Here is a 17603-nt window from a genome sequence, read left to right on the forward strand (position 1 = left end):
ACAGCCCTAGGAAATAGGTGGCAATTTTCCCATTTAAAGATGAGGAAATTGAGGTTTTTAAATTAATTAACTTGCCTATTATACATCTGTAGGTGGCAGAGGCAGGACTGGGCCCTCAGTCTATTTAATTTAATCACTAACCTGTGTTGACTCCATTAATCCAAATTTTCAGTTGCCAATTGCTGTTACTGGCTCAGGCCTAGCCCTTTGTCTTTGTAAAAGCTGAGCCATTGCCTGGATTTTGTCCTTTTTGGTCTCCACATGCCCAAATCCTATGGGTTCATCTAGATTCAGCTCTATATTTTCCTCCACCATGAAGGTGGCCTCTTTATTGATTTTTTCCTTTTTTGAGAAACAAAGGTATCCTTCCTAGTTTGTCATTTGATTATGTTGTATGCTCATAAATATAAGCAAAGTATGTTTTTCTTTTAGTCTCCTGCAATATTTAAGGACAGGGCTAGTATTCAATACACAATAAACAAATGATTGACTATTTAAGAATAGGTGCTAGAGTAGTGTTTCCTATGTTGAAAAAGACAAGATTTAGAATACTAGACTTTAAAGAGAATGCATTCACACACCTCTCTGGGAAAAGATTACATGTCATAGGACAAACATACATTTGATATCATAGGAGGGAAAGAAACTGGTTTGATTGTGGAACCCAAAATTTTAAATGAGTATTGAAATGTGGAGTAAGAAAGGAACTATACTGAAAAATACCCTTTGTGTCTTTGAAGTCTAATATTACACATAATTTTCCCACTTAGCTAAGAGACAGTATACTCTAATCACCTGGATCATTTCCTGTCTTTCAAAGATGCATTCGCCTGAATTCACATGACTTATTTTCCATTTAAATGCGTCCTCAGACCTTTGACTCAGTTTGGGAGAGAGCTGCTGGCAAATCTGGAATTTAGTTGCTTCGCTCTTCAGTTGTCATGGCAATTTCCCACTTTTGTTTAGTTTGTTCTTAGTTAGAAACATCCATAAGTTTACTATCCAAATGACCAAAGCATTGTCCTTTGAATTCTATCTCTTCCTCCTTAGTGAATCTCTCATAAAAGTCCATGTTTGCTTTTAAAACTCATTGGAATAGATGGTTCTCCCCAATCATAAGCCAGGAATGCAGCTGCTCTTTGAGGAACCACAGCCAATCTTTCTAGCATGACCGAAGGCCAATCTCTGCCTCGCCTTCCCCACCACACACACACACTCACACACCCACATTCACACTCACACACAGTCATTTATCTTCAGACAAGATAAACTTCAGTAAAAAACACTTATTACTACCATTTTTAAAGTATTCAATGCATTTGAATCCCATGTCCATCATTTACCGGCAGTGTAACCTTCATTAGGCATGTTATTTAACCTCAGTATTCACATCTGTAAAAACGCCTACTTCAAAGATTTTTTTTTTTTTTTTAATAAAGAGTAAGAGAGGTAATACACAGTGCCTGGTATGTAGTAAGTATTCATCCATTATGTGCCAGATACTTTTTTAGGAGCAGTGAATAAATGGACAAAAGCTCCTGCCATCATGGAGCTTACATTCTTACTAATTTAATAGGGAGAGAAGATAGAGCATACATGCCTAATTAAGCAAAGAGCAAATTCCACCCAATAACAAAAATCATGGTGCAGGGCAATGAGAAAATGCAAAAAAAAGTTGTTAGGTGAAATAGATTCAGTGAGCATTTTGATCATTCTAATTTTTTTCTCTCTTTCAGAGGGCATGAAAAGAAAGGCCATCTACTTCCAGGTTGATGGGTACGGCTTAGCTTGGTATTGGCCAGAGGCCTACTAGATCAGTCTAGAGCTGCCCTGAAAAAGTTGTTTTTTGGACCAGGCCAGCCTTAGTCTTCACAGCCCCCCAACTTCCATTCTTGTCGTAATCCCAGCTATTCTAGGACTTGCCCATACCCATTCTGGGACCTGCCAAAAGCTGGCCAGTCAACTATCTGCAGCTTCCTCCAGGAAGAGGGGCAGGATTTCCCAGATCATGTGACCTGCTCCCACTGACCCTCATCTAAATGACCTGTCTTAAGCTCAGATTCTCTGAGGCATTTAATATGCAGATTGTGCTGCCTTACCCTCGCTGATCATTTACATTTTACAGGCTTTCCCAGGTCTTTGTATGTCATTCCATCTTTAACGGATGATTGCTGCCATATATATCTTTGGTATGAACCACCACAGCATCAGTGCATCTGTTGTTGCTTTATGAGAATCTGAACTTAAAAGAAAACATTTCTATCCTTTTTATACATTGGTTTATACATAAATCAATATTTAGAATGACTATGTAAATAGAACTAAGCCATGAACATATACTATGACTACATTTCCCTTCTAGTACAAATTTTTATTCCTGGAATTAACTCCTTCATTTTTTAATTTGCCTGATTTTATTGTGCAACTATAATTAATTCTTTCCAAACTCTCCAAGGAATTGCAAAATCCCACTGAATGCTATTTTCCACAGGGTCCTCCATAGTACCCAAATGAGGTGCAAATTAATAATATAAATGCCTACGAGCTACCTAGCAGTTTTCTCAATGCCCCAGTGTTGGGTTCATGGAATCCATATGGATTTATGGAATTTTGAATTTGCTGAATACAAAGCCAACAGCAGCTGCCCTAGGAAGTCTGACAAACTCAACATACCAGAACTCTGGCATAAAAAAAGGATGACCTTGTACTAGTGTAACAGATATGTACAAACGGAGCTTTAATTTCAACTCTGCAGCCTGAAAAATGTCATATGTTGATGTCTCTCTCTTTTTTTTCAGTTTCTAGTTCTTTTTTATTACAAAGAATCAGGTAATGGGCAAACAAGAAAGAGAGCTTGAGGAGCTGTGGCTACTAAATAGATCTGTAGAATCAGAATTTGTGTGGATGGAGAGTGTTTATGAGGGTTAGGCAAACGAGAAGTTCTGGAACTACTGTGGGGGCAGAGGGGAGGCAAATGGAAACAGGAAGGAAAGCAATCCGGAACACAAGAAGAGAGGCTGTGATCAGAAGAGGAGATTCCCCTTCCTGATCTTCAGGAGGTACAAAGACATATGGTGATCTCTTTAAGAAGCATACGAAAAGGAAAGGGACACTGAAATCCACACAGAAGACGCTGGCCCCAAATGTCTCATCATATCCCTGGACTCAGACATTTTCTCTGCTGTCCAAGGGAATGACTTCCCCTCTAGCCTTAGTCCTGCTCTCCTGCCACCTCTCCCCTTTTAAAGCTTGGTTTTCTTTTCTCTTTGTTTCAGGAGCTATTTAGCTCTGCTAAACAGACGGTTATGTGAAACTGTCTTGAGAGGCTTATCCTTGCTTCACATTTCAAAACCAGAATTCAAAAGCTATTCCTTTATCCAAAAAGACTTAGGCTTGAAAGAGCAGAAAAATGAACAAATATAAGATTACAAACTAAATGCCCAAGGAAGTAATTAAGATAAAGGAGCAATCTTTCCAGGAATCAAGATCTTTAGGAGAAAAGCAAGCAGTATTCATGTTTCAGCGTTCCAGCAATCACATGGTACACAGGTGCCCCAGGACTTCAGCTCAGAAGACGTATCTGGAGTTCATGGATCTTTCTGGTCTTCATCTGTCTGTTGGCAAGGCAGAATATGATTGTGGCAATTGCCTACACAGTGCTTACCACGTGCCAGGCACTGTACTGAGAGCAAATACCACCGATTCACTCCCCACATCCACAAAGTGAGCAAAGCTACCATTGCAGATGAGGAAACTGAGGCAGTGGATGATCACAAATTTGTCCAAGGCCATGTACAGCTAGTGACAGGATGTAGTTGGGATGGGAAGACAGACAGAATGGCTCCAGAGTCTGGGCTCCTCACCATGCTATCTATGTACCTGAAATGTCAAAGTAACACGTCAAAGTACTTAGGAACTCTAGAAAAGAGATGCTTGATAATATCTACTTAGAATAAAAGAGGTGGGAAACCTAAGGAGAATAATATTTAAACAAGAAAGGTCTGAAAAGAAGCAAGGTGTCCTTTTTAACAAAGGTGCTTGTGGTCTGGCCAGACTTTACTTGCTTCATATAATGGTTGGTTGATGACCAATTTCTGCCCATTGGGAAAATTAAAGATTGTGTTTTATGCCTTCAGTTACTGGGCTGTAATCCTATCATTAGCTGAACATTTTATGTAAGTAAAGATGTACGAAAAGCCCAAAATGAGCAGCTGGTATTATTTCTGTTTTGAAACAGGTATGTTCTGATTAGAAAAGATGTTTAATGAATGGCCTGAGCAGACTCACCAGATGCTGACAATGAAATGTTTAACTCTGCCAACCGAAGGTTTTTGCCTCAGAAGACTAGGTACACCCTCACCTGTCTGACAGCTATGTAGGAGTAATTAGCACACAGGGAATTCAAGAATGAATTAAGAACTGAGCCATGAAGACATAATTCAAATGCTAGCTTGTGTCTTCCAGGACAGGTTACCATGTTTATGGAGACAGGGCGGAAAGAAGTAGAGTGCAATTACAACTTTTTTCCTTTTCTAGCTATCAATGAAGAGTCATTGTCTTCTAAAGACAAAATTTGTCTAAGTGGTCTCCCTAAACTTCCTTAGAGGATGTGAAAACATCAAAAATAGAATGAGAATTTCATATAACAAAAATAACAGAAGGTCATAAAAATATGTTTTTTTGAACCGGCTCTGACTGGCTCTGGAAAAATGTCTAATTTTACAGAAATTTTTATGAGTTTTTATGTAAATGAAGAAAAACACTTGAACCTTTTAAGTTTGAGGCAAATTGCTGATGGTGGTTTACTTGGCTAAATGACATTCTTGCCAACCTACCCTGCCCTTTATTTATTCCCTATGACATAAAAATTGGGGAGTTAAGACCTCATTTAGGAGACTTCTAGGCAGAGGATGAATCGAGGAAAACCCTGGAAGCCATTTCTAGAAATACTGATTTTTTTTTCCCCATCTCCTCAATATCCTTTAAGCTCTGAATATAGCTAACATATCTAATCATGACACAGATAATTTTGGTTTTCACAAACCAGTGTAAACAATTGGTCAATTTTATTAACAAAATGAGTAGGTATAATCCTACCTTACTTTCTTTTTGGAAATGCATACAAATACAGTAATGTAGTCTCAGCAGTTGTTCTCAACCCCAGTTGCACAGTAGAATCACTTGGACATATTTTTTAAAAATACGATGGATGGGTCTACCCTGAGAGATTATGAGCTAGTTGTGGGAGGCATCCCTGCCTCACTCTTAATGGCTCCCAGTTGATTCTAATGTGAGCCTGTTTGGGAAGCCAGGCCAGGTCTGTTAGGAAGGTAGAGCAAGGGGAGCCTGGACTCCAGAGGTAGACAAATGGGTGACTGTGTTTCCGCCCCACTCTTTACTCGCCATGTGAACAGAGGCCAGTTATTAGGCCTCTCTGGGGCTTGGTTTTCTAGTTTGGACCATGGGATCAGTTATAGTTATTGTGCAGGGTTGTTGTGACAATTAAATGAAATAACAATGCAAGTAGCTAATATAGCACCAAGCACCTATTAGGCACCAAGTAAATGCCAGGCCCTTTCCCTTTTGATGTTTCAAAGTGTTCTCACACCTACTTTCTGATTTCATGTTCACCCAGCCTTGGGAGATAAGAGAAAAATACAGGCTTGCAAGTTTGGATGCCTGTGTGTCCGGCTGGTTTCAATTTTCATATCATTTTATTATCAAGATAATTTCACATTCTCTGAAACCTTCGAAGTGCTTCAGGGCTCAGTGCTCAGAGTTCTTTTCTCCTCTATCTGCTCACTCCCTTAGTGATCTAATCCAGTCTGGTAGCTTTAAATAACATCTACATGCTGAAAACTCCAGTCTGGATCAGAATCCAGACTCAAAATGCCAACTCTCCATTGCATGTCAGAAAGACTTCTTAACCTTGTTCAAAACTGAACTTCTGATCTGCACCCCCACACACCTCCCCATACCCCCCACTGAAATCTGCTCTTAATCCAGTAAATGTCAATTCTATCCTTCCAGTACCTCAGGCCACAAATCTCCAAATCATCCCTGATTCCTCTCTTACATAACATCCAGTTCACCAGCAAATCCTGTTAGCTCTGCTTTCAAAGCATATCCAGAATTCAACACTTCTATCACTTCCACTTCTGCTGCCGTCACTTTGGTTCAAACCACCCTCAACTCTTGCCTGGATTAAAGCAATAGCCTCTTAACTGGTTGTCTGTTTCTCACTATTGCACCCCAGGCCACTTCAGTCTATTTTTAACACAGCAGCCACAGGAATGTTAGATTGGTCACTTTCAATCAAAACACTCAAATAGCTACCCCCTAATTCACAGTAAAGGTTAAGTATGTACAATGGCCAACATGGCATTACACAATACCACTGGCCCCCACTCCCATTAACCTTCCACCCCTTTTTTAAATTAGAGAAATTTGTAGTTTACAGAAAAATCACATAGAAAGTACAGAGTTCCCATATACCTACTCCTCACACACAGTTTCCCCTATTATTAATACTTTTGCATTAATATTGTTGATGAAACAATATTATAAGTATACTATTAATTTACATTAGTTTACATTAGGCCATCACCTCTTACCTTTTCTCCTATCACTCTCTCCCTCACTCCTTACAGGCCCACTGGTCTCCTTATTCCTCCATCATGTCAAGAATACGACTGCCTCAAATCCTTTGTCCTCGCTGTTCGTACTGGCTGGAATCTCCTTCCCTCAAAGATCCACATGGCCTGCTGCCTCTTTCCTTCAGGTCTTTGATCAAATGTCCCCTTTAAACCTGAAACCTTCCCACCTATAGCCTAAAACAACTCATCCTCCTTCCTGGTTTTATTTTTCTCTAGAACACTTACCACTATCTGATGTGCTATCTAAGTGCTTGTTTAACTCCACTAGATAGGAAGCTAGATGAGGGCAAGAACTTTTTTCTATTTTGTTCACTGCCATAACCTCTGGGCCTAGAAAAGGGCCTGGTACATAGCAGGTACCAAATGAACACTTGTTGAACAAATGAATCAATCAAAAATGAATCAATCAAGTAGCTTGTGTTTCAAAAGCACCTTTTTGTTGGCAACTTATAGAGCAAACCTGCATCAAAAGCAGTTCTGGGAAGTGTCACTGCTATGATATCATGAATATGTTCAGCTTCTGTACAGATGACATTCCAAACCAGCTGGTTTCCTGGCACCCAGGAACCTTTTGAGTTGTGGCCAATCTTACATCTCCACCTGCCTCTAGAGTAACTTGTCAAAAACCTACTGTATACCCCATGGCTTTAAAAAGTGGGCAGCAAACTTTAATTTCTGGCTGGAGTTGTTTGGATGGGGCTGGGTAGATTGGGACAGAGAGGTTCTGGATGTAACCCTCATTTTGCAGCTGTGGGTTCATTGATTCTTTACTGTAAAGAAGCACGTTGCTGGCTGCCATTAAACACACACAACCTAGTTTATAGTGTCTTGTTCAATTAAATGAACTTCTGTAAGAGACATGACCAAATAAATAATTGGAGAGATGCAACTCCGAAATGACAATTGTTATATATCGATCTCTGCAAGCTGAGATTGAGAGATAGACACTTCAAGTGAATGAGATCTCCTGGGTGAGATTCCTCACTTCAAACACAGTGAACAACTGTTGTTCCATGATGCACATTTTGGTTCTGCTAGAGGTAAACTTTCTAAATATTAATAATAAAAATACCCCCCCCCCCCTGCAACTGACAGCAAGTGCACAGATGAGCAGGAAGCCCTGGGAAATGGGTCTTTGTAGGCTCACCCAGAAATTGTAAAGGCCTCATCAGAAAGGATGAGCTATGGGACAACACGATGGCACTCCCATCACTTCTTGTGGCTTTCCCTTTCAGAAGCAAGAAGTGTATATGACTTAGAGCACACGGGGTGATTATTCATGTGTACAGTGAAGCTCTTGAGAGGTACATCTAACTATGGCAGGGCATAAGAAACCAGACTTTAAAATAAATATGAAACTGTGGAATTATCATTGTGTTTACCACTTGAGGTGCCACTGTACATTACGTGGATTTTTTTTTTTTATGTCTCTTTTCCATTGAGCTGTTGGGGGTGACAACTGCAGGTGGATATCAGTTACAGCAAACCTGAAGCATGTAAATATTTGGTTATTCTTGCTCCTGCTCCATCACTGAGACCAAGTGAGTGCAGACATCTAACACTCCATTCTTAGATATTCCCAGAAGGTGGTGTGGCATGATGGAAAAAACCTGGGCTTTGCCATCACAGAGATGTGGGTTTACACCATGACCGTGCCACCTGTCAGCTACCACTCAGATTCCATACCCGCTCAAAATGAGGTTAAAATAACTATCTCAAAGGGTTGTTGGAGTTTTCAAGTGAGATAGTGCCTGTGAAATACCTAGTAGAGTGCCCAATGTAGAGTAAGCGCTCCCAAAATGATAGCGGTTAAGGTTGTTATTATAAGAAGTGGTGTCACAAGACAATATTATGGCCCTTGTTAGTAGTTCACAGGATTGGATGGGAAAGGGATTTGTCATTGAAATCATTCAGGATGAGGCCTGATGCACTTCCAACAATTTTGAGAGGGAACTGAACTTTCTACCGTGGATGCAAACCCACACCGGCCTACATCTGCTCACAAGTATTCCTGACAAGTGTGCCTGATTGTATTTGGTCTGTTACCCTTTCAGAGCACTGACTTCTGGAAAGCAATGATTCTATCTTGTGTTTCTTATTTTTATCATTCCACAGTATTTTTCGAAAAATTAAATATATTTCCCTTTATAAAGGGGTGATGGTTAACTTCACACATCAACTTGGCTAGGTTATGGTATTTGGTCAAGAAAGCATTGGCCTGATTGTTAATGTTTGGGTATTTTGTGAACTTAAATCCTTAGTTAGTTAATTCTTTCTATGGCTGATTACATCTACAATCAGCAAAAGAGATTGCCGTCAGTAAACGGGAGAACTGGTGACTTCAGCAGTCAGAAAGAAGAATTTCTATCTCTACTTCAGCCAGCCAGCTTGTCCTGGGGAATTCATTGTTACCTTCATCAGAGTTCCCAACTTGCAGCTTTTCCTGGAGAATTTGACATCACCATCAAGTTCTCAATTTGTGGCCCGCCCTACAGAATTTAGACCTGCTGATCCCCACAGTTGCATGAGCCAATTCCTATAATAAATCTCTTAATATTTACATACAGTACATATATACATACACATGAATCCTGCCAGCTCTGTTTCTCTGGAGAACCCTGACTAATACAAAAAGAATTTAGATCGGGAAACCTTTCAAATAACAGGCATACTGAAATTATTTTAAATATGAATAAATTTTACCATCAACTTGCCAGGAAGACATGTTAAAGAAAGAAAGGCATACTTCTGAAATGAGTTCTAGATACAATGGGCACTAAATGGATGGTTTTCTTTTATTCAGATTTTACCTAATGAAATACTGACATACTTCCACATCCAAACACCGTGGTTTAATCAGAATGGTAGAAAGGGAACTCAATAGGCATTTGAAGTTAGGCAAAAAACGACTAGAAAAACTGGAGCAAGCTGTTTGCTCTTTCTAGAGGGACTACAATATGAGATACTGAAATGATGGAATGAGAATGTAGGTGACTTCTGGAGATCAGGGTACAGGCCTATTGAGTTGCTTTTAGAATTTTTATTTATCTGCCTTTATATATTACTTAGCAGTGTGTCATGATCATTTATGCCCTAAGTATCTCCTTTTGGCTACTGATGAAATGAGTATCTAAAAGTGGGGCACACAATGGCCAGGCCAAATTAAAGGAAAAAACAAACCTAGGGTGGACCAAAACCAGTTCTCACCATTATCAGAAAGTTCTTTACAAAATCTGATTGAATGTTCTGCTAGGTTGACAGTCTCCCCAGACCCTGGGTGCATGAGGTAGCACCTTGGAAAGCTGAGAGGTGATTTCAGGTGGATGTAATGCTATCGGTCTTTAACTTTAGTGGTCATAGGACTCTGCTTTGGAGTGTGTTACAAAAACAGATTCCTGAGTCTTGTCCTTAAAAATTCTGTGTCAATAGGACTGAGGTGAGGTCTGGGAATCTACCTTGTTTTTTAGCAAGCAACTCCCTGTAATTCTGAAGCAGGTGATCAGAGGGCCACCCTTTGAGAAATGCTGATCTTATGGTGTCCCTCCACTGGGTTCAAGATTCTAAAAGTAAGCCTTCAAAATCAGAGAATAATGGAATCTTAGAACTAGAAGGGACCAGAGATCATTTCATCTGAATGTTTCACAGCTAATGGATGGCAGGACTGATACTTGAGCCCAGGTCTCCTTATCCTCAATGTGGGGTTCTTTCTGCAGAACTCTACTACAGCGAGCACAGCAGCAAAGACCTAGACTTGAGCTGGACCTGGGCTTGAGTTCTGACTGTGCCACTTGCAGGTTGTGTGATATGGGCACATTACTTGTCACTTCACGTTATAGACTAAATTGCATTCCCCCAAAATATATATTCAAGTCCTAACCCCTGGTCCCATGAATGTGACCCTATCTGGAAATAGGATCTTTGAAGTTCTTATTCATTAAGATGAAGCCAAACTGGATTAGAGTGGGCCCTAATGCAATCTAACTGGTATCATTGTAAGGAGAGGAAATTTAGATACAGACAGACAGACAGAGAGTGGGTCAGCCATGCAATGGTGGCAGAGATTGAGTTATGTTACACAAGTCAGGGAATGCCGTGGATTGCTGGCTACCTACCAGAAACCAGATTTTCTCCTTCATGAGAAAGCATTGTCCTGCCAACACTTTGAATTTGGACTTCTAGCTTCCAGATTGTGAGACAATAAATTTCTGTTAAGCCAATTAATCAGAGGTACTTTGTTATACCAGCCTTAGCAAATTAAGACACTGCAGAACCAAACCTTTCTTATTTGGGGTGATTATGGGAGTAATGTGAGCTGGTACATGTAAAGGACTGCTGGGAACTGACTTACACCAGGCTGGTCGTGTGTCAAGTCCCAGATTCTTTCCATCAAATAATGTATAGCGGCCAAAAACATTTGTGGTAGTGAGGGTTAGCTACATTCCCACAACCTTGCCAGCAGGTTTTAATGAATGTAAGCTGCCACACATGCTGCTATTTTAAACTAAACATGTATTAGTAGTCAATCACAAAAATAGTTTATGCAGTCTATCTTGTAAACTCAAAAGCCCAGCTCTGACCTTTCGGATGCTCTGACCAGCACCTTGCCTGAAGGGTCTCTCGAAGCACACGTGCTACCTTGCAGAGCAGAATTCAGTCACCTTTTCAGTAGGACTTAAAGGCAACCACAAATCCTGAGTAGCTGGACACAAAATCAAACCGGGTAGGGATTGAGCCTCTAGCACATCCATGAGGATTTCAAATTTAGGCTATGGAACTTGCTAGATATTTTCAACAAGTGGGGAGTGTCTCTAAAGTATTTTAGGCAGTCCACATATCAGTGAGAACCCATTTCTTACATTTCATTATGCAAACTAAGAAGGCACTAATGTCACCAATAGAGACCTATTTCTGAATTTACTATGCTAATTATAGTAAAGTCTCAGGTTGGTAGAGATATAGATAACAAAATCATTTGCTGTAGCTGTCTCTGGAGGATTTCCTTTCTGATAATATGGTAGCCAAACACTCCACTGAGAATTTTTCATTATAGTAGCTGGCTATTCCTGGAGCTGAAGTCTAAATTAACTAAAATATACATATTACCACATTGTTAATACAAAAGTATTTTAAAGTAAATTACTTAATGTAACACACATTAGCACAGTATTTGCCTATTAAATATCAAATGTTGGCTGTTATTACCATGGAAAACATGTACAATAAAGATAATTTTAAAAGTAAATCATCAAAAGATACTGAGACCTTATATAAGCTGATAAAATAATAATAATCATCATCATCATCTAAATGCAGGTAATCTTACACTGCTGCAAATCAAGAATTATTCTAAGTCTTAATGTAGCTTGGGTTCCTACATGGTATCAGAAATTTCGGTCAAAGTTCAGTGAAAAGGCGACAGCAAAAGCCAAAGCCTGCATAGTAACTATTTGAGGAAGAGGATGAAAACTCCTTTTCACTAAACAAGGTATAAAGCAATATTTTTCAAACTCTAGATTGTGACCTGTTAATGAGTTGCAAAATCAATTTAGTGGCTTTTATGTACCACTTGAATAGAATATGGGATCCATCACATAAATAAAGCATGAATATTCTTTGAAACACGTTCAGTGTGTACTGGATCACATTGTGAAATATATTTCTAACTGCAGGTTATGGTTAAAAACATTTGACAGTCTCTGGTATAGAAAACATGGGGGCATCAGGGTGTTGATCTTCCAGGTGAACGTGTCCTGGCATGCCATTAAAATGAATGATCCACTCCAAATGGTACTTGAAGGCCAGGCTGGGGATCGCACCCCTGAAAAGTCTTTTTTTTTTTTTTTTAAATCTTTAATTTCATTATGCCTAGAAGCTTGGGGACTTTCTGAAATTTTATTACAAAATTTAGATATGCTAGCAATAATTTAAAAACATATACTCAGAATCAAAAATTCAAAATAAAATAGTCCACAAACTGCTGAGGAACATTAGTGTTTCACTTGATTTGAGAACTACATTTTTCCCTTTATGTAGATCAGGAATTAGCACAAAATGACGGACACATCCTTGCCCTTCTTAAGCAAGCTGGTAAACTCCACTGGGGCTATACTTTCAGTGACATCTTTAAGACTCTGTCAAATGGCAGAGGCCCCCAAACTGCCTTTCCTGATACAACTGTAACTCCACAGGCAACCTGTAGGACAGAAATATATTTATGGCTGCACCCCAAGACAGACTTCTGTTTTCTGTCTTAACTCTGGATTTCTATTTCCACTTTGATAGTTTATTGTCAAACACCACCAAGGCTCTTAGTTTTCAAAAATGAAGTGCTGACAGTATTGCCTCATGTCAGGTAAGGCTAGCTTAGCAAGACCCACTTTAAATAGAATATGACTTTTCACTAATAAAGAAAATATAAGGAAAGAGTGCCAGTTGATAACTGGGCCACATGGAAATAAATATTTATGGGAACAATTACAGATATTAAGTATTTTAAAACTGAGTGTCTTATAACCAGCAATGTATTAAGCAATTTTGTTTTTAACAACTAATAGGAGAATTCAAACATATGCTGAGATCACACGTTTACAATGCTTGGAATCAATACAGCACTTTTTGGTCTCCAAAGTGCTCAGATGCTATTAGCCAACGCAGTTCTGGAAGTTATGAGACCTGAAATCTAGTCTTGGCTAGTCATCTGAGCTGGGATAAGCGTCTAAATTTTTTCTATGCTTTTGTTTTGTCTTATGCAAAGTAAGAGAATAATTACTGACTTGCTAATCAAGATTGTTCAGGTAGCACGACTTAAAGGGTTAAGTGTTTTAAAAAAGGACTGCCTAAGTATAGGATAATTTTATTATGATAATAGTCTTTATGTATCAAATAGAATCATAGATAAGCTTTGGGGAAAAAGAATAACAGAAACGCAAACTTTATTTCAATTCCATTTCCTCTTGAGAAAATGATCCAATGTTATTAAATGATCTTTTCAAGCCAAGTTGCAGGTAATCCTTTAATATTTTTGGAAAACTTCCAATTAAAATTGAAACCATGATCCTTTCAAGATTTTGTTTCTCTTATGACATTCTTTGGAGTATGAAGACATACACACACACACACACACACACACACATATACACACACACACACATACTTTACCTCATTAGGAAGAAGCAACAGCTATATTTTCTTTCCTGTACTATTTACCTAACCTTATTTATATAACTATTTTTTCAAGATTGCGCACATAACCAGGAAACTATTATCTCATAGAATGAGAAATATCAATTACCAAGCACAGACTGATAGAAACGTAAAACTGGAAAGAATCTCAAGTATCACTGTGCCTATTTTACAGATGAGGAAACTGAGGCCTATAACAATGAAGTGATTTGTCACAGCCTTTGGTGATAGCACTGGAACTTGAATCCAGATTGGAATCAGGTAGGTACTCTCTTTCCAGAATCTTATGTCTACCAAAAAGCTGCTTTTTCTTTTTGCTTAATGCATAGTTTCTTGTCACAATTCAGCTATATAACTGTGATCACAGACCCATAATGAAGTATAAACGACCTGAGAAATAGTTGCCTTGATTCATTTTTATATACAAGTGACTACAAATGGTAAGATACATGGTAGACTTTTAATAAGTGTTGACCATACCACTATATAAAATTAAAAGAGCATTAGTTCAATTCAGAGATTCGTTTGGAAATAAGAGACAACTGGGAATCTTAAAATTGACTGCTGATAGTCAGTTGAAATACTCTGAGATTATGAGCTTTAATTTGTCTATTTAAAAACATTAAAACCAAATATAAATAGAAGCTTAATTTAAGATTCTCAAACATCTTTAAACATTCTTTTTCTAGGTGCAGTGAGATAGTTTTATAAATATACTGGAACTCCAGATAAGCAAAGTGATTTGAATACTTAAGAGAAATAGACACATAAAGTAAAGGTAAAATATCAATTCCACAAGGGTATGTTGGATCAAATTTCTTTCTTGATGAGGTTTAATTGACTGACTGTTTCCTGAGCCATTGTTAAGTAGGGTACAAGCTGTTCTTCAATTTCTGCTAAATAAAATATCTTCTCATTATTCACAAATCAAGCCAGAAAATAATTTGGGAGAGTTCATGGCTCTTATGGCAACCCATAGTAAGTGATGCTGTCTTGACAAAATACAAAATTACCTCCAGCCCTGAGTTGAAACTATAGGAGAGCAGCAAACAAGCCCTGCAGTATTGTTTTAGATGAAGCACAGTGATAGCTCTGCACTTCCTTCAGGCCTCCTCTTTCTTCCTGAACGAACTCCAGGGAATGGCATCATGTCAGGCTATCCAGATGGATTATGTGAAGCCATAGCTCAATGTCATTTTCAATAGGAAGCCTCATAATTAAAGGTCAAATAGTCACTTCATCTGCAATCAATCAATAGAAAAAGTACTAATACAAGGAACTAATCAATCAATGGCAAATGCACTAATAAAAGCAATGAATCAAATTCAGCATGTATGCAGACGCAAGTATATGTAAGAAATTGAGATAGGGCAAAAGCAAGAACAATAAAATAAATTGAAGGTGCATGTACAAAAGAAAATTCAGGAAGCTTGTTAAGCAAGAGTTTTCATCTTTGGTTCATTAGCTACATGGGAACCACTTGGCCTGCAGTGGTTTATTCTTAGATAAAAATACTGGATGTTAACAATGAATGATATTTCAGGCGGCCCAATTAAGATGCTGAAGATAAACATACACACATATATATACACACACACACATATACATACATATATATCTTCACTAGAAAAAATATTACATGACAATGATTGCAAAAGAGAAAGATAATTTTTAAAGTGCCAAATAGAAATATTTGATCTGTTAGTTTTTATCTTTGTGTGGGAGGTGAGTAAAAGTATAACCCTGAGTGGTGTTACGTGAGATTTCTCTATCCCCTGCTTCTGGAACATGAATTTTCCATACTCAGCATGATGTTCTTTCATTTCCATGCAGATAAGAATTTCCACTGGGGTAATTAACAGCCCATAGCTTCGGCACTCTTGGGGCATATCCTCTGTACCAGTGACATCAGGTCACCAGTAGAGGAGAACTGTCTTGTGACAGCTGATATGGTGAATCACAGGGCTTAACAAAGCCATTCTAGCAATAGGATCCAAATGCCCCCTGCTATATGTGCAAAGAAGGGTACTTCTGGGATAAGAGTGACCCATGCCACTTCTCTGAGACAAGGGAGACAGCAGACAGCCCATGTCATAAGTGCTAACTAGGAGATGGCAGAAGGAAAGCCAGGAATGATCAGGGAATGATAGAATATTCAAGTGGGAAGCAACTTCAGAAATTATTTTAGTAAAATTCCCTAATTTTTGAGATAAGGAACCTGAGGTCTGGGGGAGGTATTAGTGGAAAAGACAGGATGAATACTTAGGTCTTACAATTCTAAGAGAGCTTTAGACTGCTGAATGACAGAAGTTATTACATTACTCTTGGTTACTTAGATGTGACACTGGTGTCTTACTGGAGGACCTAACTGCCTATTTTATAGGAGAACACCACAAAAACAAAGATCCAACTCTTTACAGAAAAAAAAAACTACTTCTGACTTGTGTTCATAGCACTTACCTGCTTACCTTGATGTTAGCTTTCAGAAAGCATCAAGAACAGAACAGAAGCGATAGCTTTGGGTATTAAGAAAAAGGAAAAGACAAAAGATTGAACTGGTGGGTGTAGTGCTCATAGGAAAAAAAGAATACTGATCACTCTACGGTGTGCTTCTCGAGTAGAGTTCTTTGTTCAGCATAGCCAGCTCCAGCACAGAAAAACATCATGGAGAAACAAAAAAAATCCAGTTTGGGTTTCTTGGCAAAAGTGAATCCCCAAGGGTAGCTTGGGTTAAACACCCCATTGCAGAAAGGCAGAAATGTATGTAGTGCAGCCACCGTGCAGCATATGCTCTGAGGATACGAGCTTATTGGATCCCGAACCCTGGGCATCTGAGGGGTCGGGCAGCACCTGCCTGTGGACTACCTGCCTACATTTACACGAGTCTTTCACTTTTTAAGAGACCTGAAATACCAGATGTCACATCACAATAACACACATGGGAAACAAGCACAAAATGATTTCTTTGAGGTCAACAACTAAACCACACTTGCTACATGAAAATTTGCAAGACAAGGGTCAGAGGAATAAACACTGGAAGTGTCACAGTTATAAGTAATACAGTTAGTAATAACTAATAATAACAGATACTGCTTAGAGCATGCCACTATCTGCGAGGGGCCACTCCAAGCCCTTTAGACGCGCGCTCTCATTCCACCCACAGCAATCTACACATGGTACATTTATTATCCCCAGTTTGTCATGTACTGACTACCTATTATGTACCAAGTACTGTGCTAGGTACTTTACAAATGTTACATTTAATCTTTACAATCACCTTACAAAATGAGTATTATTCTGTCTCATTTTACAGAAGAGAAAGTTAAAGTTCAGAGAAGTTAAGTGATTTGTCCAAGGCCACAATATCAGGATTGGAATAGAGCTCTAAGTTTAGAGCTCTTCAAACTTCAATTTGGTGATGACAATGAAGAAGAAAATTAAACAAACATATTGCAATGCATTACGGCATTTATAATTTATTCAAATAGCTGATGGCCTAGACAACAACTGTTGTTAAACGAGTCTGTCTGATTTCTAAATCATTTCTAAACTTGGTAAGACTGACAATAGGCTCTATCATACAAATACATTTGGGTAAAAAACATCGTGAAATGTCTTCATTTTTTAATGTACAAACTGATTTTTTTTTTTAACATGAGCAGACCTAGAGAAATGTCATGATTCTCCATTCTCTTGTTAGTCATAGGCCAAAAGGTATAGAGATATTTTTAATATGAGGTTTTACCACAACATGCTTATTATCCC

General features: G+C 38.6%; 1 protein-coding gene across 1 annotated transcript in view; it reads right to left on the minus strand.

Moving 5' to 3' along the window:
- The window catches only part of SLC10A7 (solute carrier family 10 member 7), a 294226-nt gene that overhangs the window by 11563 nt on the left and 265060 nt on the right, over window positions 1–17603 (minus strand). The window lies entirely within an intron of this gene.

The sequence above is a fragment of the Choloepus didactylus genome, chromosome 3, assembly GCF_015220235.1.
Source record: "Choloepus didactylus isolate mChoDid1 chromosome 3, mChoDid1.pri, whole genome shotgun sequence".
In the NCBI taxonomy this organism is placed as follows: Eukaryota; Metazoa; Chordata; class Mammalia; order Pilosa; family Megalonychidae; genus Choloepus; species Choloepus didactylus.